General features: G+C 55.7%; 1 protein-coding gene across 4 annotated transcripts in view; it reads right to left on the reverse strand.

The window, feature by feature from the left end:
* Positions 1–7,987, reverse strand: part of ATP2B3 (ATPase plasma membrane Ca2+ transporting 3) — a 66,002-nt gene extending 58,015 nt beyond the window's left edge. For 2 of the 4 annotated variants that reach the window (XM_073013341.1, XM_037988789.2), the window contains exon 1: positions 7,748–7,987. The gene's annotated coding sequence lies outside the window, so the exon portion shown is untranslated. The remainder of the gene's footprint in view (positions 1–7,747) is intronic. The other 2 variants (XM_007993060.3, XM_007993059.3) reach the window with 1 other exon arrangement.
* Positions 7,988–8,413: the final 426 nt, after the last annotated feature.

Consider the following 8,413-nt stretch of genomic DNA (forward strand, 5'->3'; position numbering starts at 1 on the left):
GAGCCCATCTCTCCTGGGCCTGTGGCTCTAAGCCAAGATGTGGCAGTATCTGGTCCTGGATGCTTCCAGGAGAAATGGAGCTGAGGAACATGGAGGGGGGTGGAATGAACCCTTGTGCCTGCTGAGCCATTGCTCTGCCCGGGAATTGGGGCTGGACACACTCTTCTGCCCCTGCTGCTCTCTGAGGGAGCCAAGCAGTTAGCACAGGGCTGGTCCAATCTAGAGAAAGGGCCCCTCCCAACTTGGTCATGCCCTGTGCCACCATCACACCCCTGGCCCGCAATCTGTGGGAATGTAGGTTCAGTTTCGAACCGGCCACTCCATGTGCCTTAACTCAGTTCAGGGTTTGATTTGAAATGCCAGAGTGCAGGAAATTCTGAGTGTAAGGACAGTGATTTCCAAAAGATCAGCAGAAAGGCCAAAGTCGTGTCGTCTGAGGTCATCTTCTGCCAGCCCACAGTGGCTTCCCAATCTCCCGCGCTCTCTTGTGCTGCCAGCTTTCTTTTCGTGTTTCTCAGTCAGGAAGCTCTGGCATTCCCAGGGCCGTCTGGCTGTCCTCAGCTGGGGGCCTTCACTCAGGATGGCGCTCTCCTGCCCACACCCGCCTGCTGTCTGCGAAGAGTCAAACCCGCAGCATCTGCACAGAGCCAGCCGCCACCCTACCCCATGGGGACCGGACTCATCTGCGGCTTCAGAACTCTGAGGATGTCCAGAGAATGTATCATCCAGTGCTTTATCTTGGCGGGGAGGGAGGAAGGGGGACTTGACAAAGTGGTTCTAAAGTCCACTGGACGGAGAAGCAAGCTTTAGGATTGCTGAGGTGGGGCTGGCAGAGCAGGTATTAAACAATACCAGGTACAAGAGGCAAAAGCACATCACCGGCACAGCAGTACACAGATGGGCTAATGGGTCAGGACAGGCAGCCAGCACCAGGTCTGACTGCAGACCAGTGTCAGTGCATGCAAATGAGCCAGGGAACAACCGATTTGCTACCAGAGGTGGGGACAACTGGTTAGCAATCTGCAAAGGATGCACCTTAGAACTTCACCTCAAACTATTACCTAAGACACATCTCCTTTGGATTCAACAGGTTTGGCAAATTACAGCTTAAGTGCCAAATCTGGCAGCCCAGTGTTCTTGTGAATAAAGTTTTATTGGGCCACAGCCTCGCCCACTCATTTTGCATTGTCTGTGGCTGCTTGCAGGCCACCATGCAGAGGTGGGTAGTCGGCACCGAGACCATGTGGCCTGCAAACTGGAAGCCTATTTACCATCTGGCCTTTTGCAGAAAAAGCTTTGCCAATCCCTCAATTAAAGAGCTAAATATCTTAAAAATGCAGCTACACCACCCCAATACACACACACACACACACACACACACACACACACGAACACACATGGAAAACTCTGAAATGAACAGCTCTCAAATTTCCTAAAAGGATTTTCTAAGCCTAGAAGCAATGGAAAAAATCACAAATAATTGTGAGCAGCAAAATGTTTACCTTTTGCATGAAAAAAAGGGCAAAGAACAAAGGTGTTAAAAAGTATTGGCAACAAATCTGTTAAATTGTCACTGTTTTTTCATGCATACAGTTTATTCAAGCCCACAGAAGAAACACTAAGACTTCAATAAACGTCTTTCATTCCAGCACTTTGGGAGGCCGAGGTTGGCGGATCACCTGAGGTGAGGAGTTTGAGACCAGCTTGGCCAACATGATAAAACCCTGTGTCTATTAAAAATACAAAAATTAGCCAGGTGTGGTGGTGGGCGCCTGTAATCCCAGCTACTCAGGAGGCTGAGGCAGGAGAATGACTCGAACTCTGCAGGTGGAGGTTGCAGTGAGCCGAGATCACCCCACTGCGCTCCAGCCTGCGTAACAGAGTGAGACTGTCTCAGGAAAAAAAAAATGAAGGGAGGAACAGACAATTCACAAGGAAAAGACAACTTATAAATATGAGGAAAAACGTTCCCCTTCACCAGCAATTCAAGACATATAAACTAAAGTACATATTTTTGACCTAGATACTTATGACAACTTGTTTGATTAAAATATCTAATGCTGGCAAGGTTGCAGTGAGCGAGACCATCCAGTGCGATGAAAAAGCCCTTCTGGAGAACAATTTGGCAGAAGATACCTCTGTCTGGGTCCTCTCCTCAGGACAGAGACTCCTCAGCAGAGCTCACGTATAAGAGCAAAATAAATCTGACTGCCTGGGTTTCCAAAAATAGCCAAATAATTAAGCGAATTACAATCTCTTGGGAGAATATTATTCAGCCATTAAAAATTGTAATTACTGAAGGCCGCCTGATACATCCTGGGTACTTGGTAAATAACTGTTGAATGATCAAATTTCTTCTTTGCATGGTTCAAGATCATTCTTTATTTTTGCAATAAGCATTTACTGCTTTTATAATCTTTAAAAAATTAAACTATAACCATTCTGAAAAAACCATTCATTTAGGAAGGGATTATATTAATAAAGAAAATGCTTATGTGAAGTAAAAAACAGATTACACAATTGAGCCCATGGTATAATGACAGCAATGTGAAATGAATCAAATGGAGATGTTGGATTTGCATTTGCGTGATAGGATGGCTTTACTACATCTTTGACTTCTCTATGTTTTATACGTTTCCTATAGAGAGCATGTTACGAGTATTGTTTTTAAATAGAAAGAAATCAATTTAAATAAAAACAACCCACGACTCCTCCCTGCTGTTTCCTGAACACATGCGGCACGCTGGGCATATGGCGGGGCCCAATAAGGACCAGGTGGTGGCCGGATCTGGTTTCTGCCCCATGCTGGGTGTGCTAGGGCCACTGGAGTCAGCATGAGGCGAGGTCTGGGCATCCCCCATGGCACGGTGAGCTGCTGGGACAGAGGCCTTTTCCCTCCTCCCTGGTCTGTGTTTGTCCAGGTATCTGTGCAGCCCCTGGAGAGTACATGCTTGGCCACTCCCTTCCAAGGAGCCTTGGGGCAGTGGGCTTGGCTGGGGGTGTCTAGGTCTGTGTGAGGACTTGGGTCTCTATTTGCTCTGAAGCAGCTCTGTGTGACAGAACCTCCCAGAGTCTCTGCACTGGCCCATATGGTAGCCACCAGCCACGTGTGACTGCTGAGGAGGCGGAGTCAGGGCAGGATGGGCAGGGACTCAGGTTGTAGACCCGAGCCCTAGGAGATACTGGCTGGCCTCGTGGCCTCAGTCCATCCTCCTGGTCCCAGCCAGGTTTGCACTTACTTTGGTGAACACATAGCAAAGCGCAAAGGCTCCAGGAGGGCAGGAAGGGCATTGCGTTTGCTTTTTGCTTTCTGTCGTCACCCCTGAAGCAAACACAGAGTCTGGCACACAATGAACCAGGGCAGTGTCCCTCATGCCCATCACATCAATAAGATGTGGCCCTTGGCATAGCTGGCGCCATTCTGACAATGGTATGCACTCATGCATTCTGAGGAACGACCTGCTCAAGCCCAGCCTGGCACTTTCTGTCCCAGCTGTCAAGCTCTCAGACTGGAGCCTGGCCCATCACAGAACACCCCTCCAAATATCTGTGAGCAGTCGGTCCTCTCTGGGGCTTCTCTTCAGGATGGTTCTCTGGGGGAGCAAAGCTGCTGCATTAGTGGCCTTGTGCCACCAGGCAGTGGGTGTGAGAGGTGGCTTCAGGGTCCGTGTGAGGACTCCAGTTTCCACTTCCTGTAAAGCAACTCTGTGTGACGAACATTCGGGGGTGATGGAACTGTTCTCTCTCTGCACTGTCTGTGACAGTAGCCACCAGCCTTAGGTGGCTCCTGAGCCCTTGAAGTGTGGCTGGTGCACCTGAGGAAGTGCATTCTAATAAAATTGCTGCTTGAACAGTGCAGCTGGAGAAAGTGCTAGAGCCTGTGGCCTCAGGGCAGAACTTCTCATTGGAATAAAATGGTTGCTCACTTACTGAGAGACCCACCTACAGAACATGAGAGGGTGGCTCAGGACCCCTTTAAATAAGGTGTTCTCCAAGGACATGGACATACCCGCTTTGCACAACTTTGATTTGGAACTAAGACTCCGAAAACCTCCTTGTGCTCTAAAAGAGTCCTGCCAGTTCCAAGATTCCCCAACCACTGGCATTTCCACCCTTGCCCTGTTGCTCTGATTCAAGTTCTGTCACCTACTCAGCTATGTGACCTTGGACTTGTCCTCTTCCCAACCTTGGGCAGTCCAGGATGCCCGAATTCCCCTGCATTTGAGAGCCTGCTTCCCTCTGCCCCGGTGATGCGTGGCTCGGATCCTTCTCCGCAGGCTTCCAGGCCCACTGCCAGCACCACCCACCCAACAGAAGGAGCCCAGGCAGGGGAGGGCTTTCCAGCTACGCGCTGCTTGGCCTGGCTTCTGCCAGCTTAGCCGGGGCGGGGAAGGGAGGAGCCCTGTGCATGCTCCAGGCCTCTGCCTGGTATACCCAGCCTGGGGCGTTGCTGGGGAGCTTGCTGCGAAGTCACAGCGAGAGCCCAGTGCCTCGGCCTATCTCAGAGATGGCACTGGTGAGGCTCCCACTTGCTTAGATGGAAGCGTTTGCCTTCAGTGCCATGGCACAGGTCCCCATCTATCAGCTGCCATTTATGTGCACTACGAGTGCTTCGGGGTGCCCTGAAGGGGCCATGAATGCAAAGCACACGGGTCCCTGAGTTGCTGGAGATTGATATAAATCCACCTGTTGTTCATTTCTCTCAGTGGGTACATGGGGCAGAGGTGCAGGTGGCTCAGCTTCTGAGCTGCAAGGTCTTCCCAAGAATCCTTGACTTCAGCTCACAGGGCTGGGAGTACCTGAGACAGTGAGTTCACACAAGCCACACTATTCTGCTGGCTTCTGCACACACTTCTGGAGATATAGGAACTAATGACTACAAGCACAGACCAGACTCCGGAGCCTGATGGACTGCATTTGAGCCCTGGATTTGCTACCTACCGGCTGTGTGACCTTGGGCAAGTTACCTAGCCTCTCTGGGCCTCAGCTTCAATGCAAAATGGGGATAACAGCACTTGCAATAATTTGTTGTTTCAATTAAGTGGGCAAGGAAATGTCTGTACAGCACTCAGTGTCTGACATAAAGTGACTGCCATTATAACTATTATCATTGTTGACACTACTTGATGTGCTACTGACCACTGATGGAGACAGTGGCCATTGGTGAAATACACAAGCCATCAATTTAAAATCAGAAGGGAGTTCATATGTGCTGATGACTTGCTCTGTGAGGTGGGGGAGGAGGTGCAAAGGCCAGAGGAAGCTCTGCCTGGGTTTGCTGGCTGCAAGAGGCCCAGAGGGTACTCAACTCTCAGAAGCCCCTGGGGCTCTGGGGCACCCTTATCCTGTCTACTGGGCAGGCAAGGCGCCCCTTTCCACAAGACATTCTCAGAGGGTCCTCCACAGCTGACCCCGGCACTCCATGGCTGCATCCCTGGGCTGGGAGCAGACGTTCTGGGATGGAGAGCACTCACTGACTCACAGGCTTGGCTTCTCCCGCTAGTGAATGATTCAACCTCTGAAGCTCCAGCTCGCCCAGGCCCACCCCCACCCTCCCTGGATCTGGAATGGAGAAGGGACTTGGCCAAGGTCACAAACACCATCAGGTATGGGGCTGCTGTCGCTGAAGCCCTAGGCGCCCACATGAGCCTCCTCTGGCCCCTTCCTTGCCCCTCGGGGGCCGATTGGGGCATCTCCATCACCTGGCATTGTGGCTGTCCCCTGGCATGCTCTTAGCCTTAGGGGCTTCCTTCCTCAAGGGACTGGCTCTCCTTCTGGCTCTGTGCAAGCCCCCTCCCATGCCCGCCCCACATCCATCTGTCTGTTGCCCCTGCTGTGTGAGAGCCTGCCCCTGCACTCAAACCACCTGGCCGTGCTGGGCATGGCCCAGGTGGAGCTGATGGAGACTGGCTGTGTCCTTGGCCCTCCCCTGCCTTGGGGCCTGCAGCAGAGACAATCAATGGCCCGGGACCACAAGTTCCCAGCCCCTTCCAATGGCGCAGACTTGAGGGCTGACCTCACCCTGGGACCCTCTGCTGGGTCTCAGCTGTGTCCCATAGGGGCCCAGGCATCCCCAGTCCTCTCCTCGGCATCCCAGCTCCCCTTTCATGAGCCACATGGCTTTGGTTTCTTCATCTGTGAATAGAGGCGGCGGGGGGTGGGGGTTGGGGATGAAAACAGCCATTTACTCGTGTGGTTGATGTGAGACTCAGATGGAGCTCAGGAAGTGGGGCTGGCCTTTGATTATTATGATAACCTCTCCCTGCCTCCCTGCCCCACCAGGTCCATAGGAATGTCCCCAGCCATCTGCTCATGAAGGAAGTGGCCTCAATTCAGGGCTGAGTCCCTTCTCCTCTCGGGGGCCTCAATGATCCCATCTGAAAAATGGGGACAAAAGTCCAGGCCTTTCCTCTCCTGTTCAGTGAGTCTGCAGATTCAGTGAGGTCAAGGTCATGAATATGCCATGCAGAAACCAGGTGCCCAGTCTGTGCCAGGCCTGTGCAAATGAAGAGCCAGTCCCTGCCTTAAGATGGTCACTGACTGGTAAGGGGTGATGGCAGGGGCGAGGGCACAGAGCCTAGTGGGCAAAGGAGGGGAGGAAGTGCAGGGGGTGCCTGTCAGACTGGCGCCCAAGTCAGCCAGGGGAAGTCGGCTGACTTTTAGGGTGCCAGCGGAATTCACGATGGGGGCCAGCTGGGGACAGGCTGGACTTGATCCTTCAGCAGGTAGGGACTCCCTTGGGGTTGGAAGCCTCGGGGCTTCATCTTTGAAAGTTATATGGCCTCGCCAGGAAATGGCAAGCATCTAGTTGAAGAATTCTGGTCCCTTCCCTGCCTCTTGAGTGAGCGAAGGAGCATTTCCACAGTTTCTCCTAAACCCTCATGGAGCCGTCACCCCGGGGGCTCTCCAAGACTCCCTCCAGTTCTGACCTGCCCGTGCGCCATGCCCCTGCCCTGCCTCCCACCTCTCCTCAGCCGGCTGGCTGAGCCACCAACCCCCAGAAGGGCCAGCAGAAGGAAGGACACCAGGTCATAGAGAGAGAAGCCCATCGTCTCAGGCTCTGGGAGATGCGGCACCTGCCATTCCAAATTCCAGAATCTTAAAGCCAGAGCTTTCACCCGTGAGAAAACGGAGGCGGCCACAGGAAAAGCTGGCCAAGGTCACAGAGGCGAGGAGGGGGAGACAGCTGTTCCTGGAGGGATGGAGAAGTTACCTAAGTGCGGCCCCGGGCGGCTCCTCATGGGCACTGCCCATGACCGCGGTGGGGTCTGCTGGGCAGCCGCGTGGGCGTGCGGGGAACGGTGTGGGAACGCGAGAGGGGAAGGATGATACAGTGTGAGGGCGCGGGGGGGAGGGGGTGCCCGAGGCTCTGGGAAGGTGCGTGCGCACCGGCGGGCTCCCGGCCCAGATCCCGCGCCCCCGGCTGTGCCCACCCTGAGCCCCGGCCCGCAGCCCCCAAAGGCCTTGTTCCTCAGACACGGATGCGCGTGCGCGCGCGACGCGGGGCGCAGGGTGCAGGGTGCGGGGCGCTGCCCGCCGGCCTGGGGCCCCGGGGTGACGCGCGGCCGCGGTGCCGCAAGGACACGCAGGCCCGGCGCGGGGCTCAGGTGCCTCGGGCGGGGACCCGGGTCCCTCTACCTGCCGCCGCACCACCTGCCCGGTCATCCTCCCATCCCCGCCCGCGTCTGTGCCCGCGCCGCGCCCGCGCCCACCCCGGCGGCGCCCGCGCGCCCCGAGCACCACTTACCCGGGCATGGGCACGGCCGCCGCCGCGGCCTCGGCTCAGGCGGGCGCTGTCACTGCAGGCGGGCGCCAGGCGGGCAACGATCTGCTGCAAGGACGGAAAGGCCCGGGCACGGGGCGGCCTGGCCAGAGGCGCGGGACGCGACCCTCCGCGGCGGGCGAGGGCTGCGGCCGGCCGAGTGCTCCCCACGCTCTGCACCGGCGGCGGGCGACGCGGCGCGCTCGGCTCCAACCGCAGCTCTGAGCGCGGAGGGAGGGAGGGGGGGAGGGGGAGGGAGCTTGGTGAGGAGAACGGAGGGAGGAGGGAGCGGGCGCGGGGGGCGGTTCGCGGCGCAGGGGCCTCGGGGCTCTGGTGCTACGCACCCGGTGCGTGCCCTTCTGTTCCCAGGACGCGCGGGGGTGCCCGCCCTTCCAGGCCTGGCATTGCCCCCAAAGGGCACTGGTCGAGTGGGGGTGGGTGGGGATGGAAACTGGGGGACCATGGCACCTATGAGTGCAGAGACAGCACCCTGAGCTTGCGGCTGGGGCACCAGGCTGCCACTACCTCTCCAGACCCCTGCCCTCTAGGTGCTTCTCCCCAACAGTAAAATGGGGCACAGAGCCAGGTGGCTGATGTGTAGCGTGGGGTCCTTGGGTCTTGCCTCGGTGGGTTCCAAGGCATTGGTGATCT

Source organism: Chlorocebus sabaeus, chromosome X, assembly GCF_047675955.1.
Source record: "Chlorocebus sabaeus isolate Y175 chromosome X, mChlSab1.0.hap1, whole genome shotgun sequence".
Classification (NCBI taxonomy): domain Eukaryota; kingdom Metazoa; phylum Chordata; class Mammalia; order Primates; family Cercopithecidae; genus Chlorocebus; species Chlorocebus sabaeus.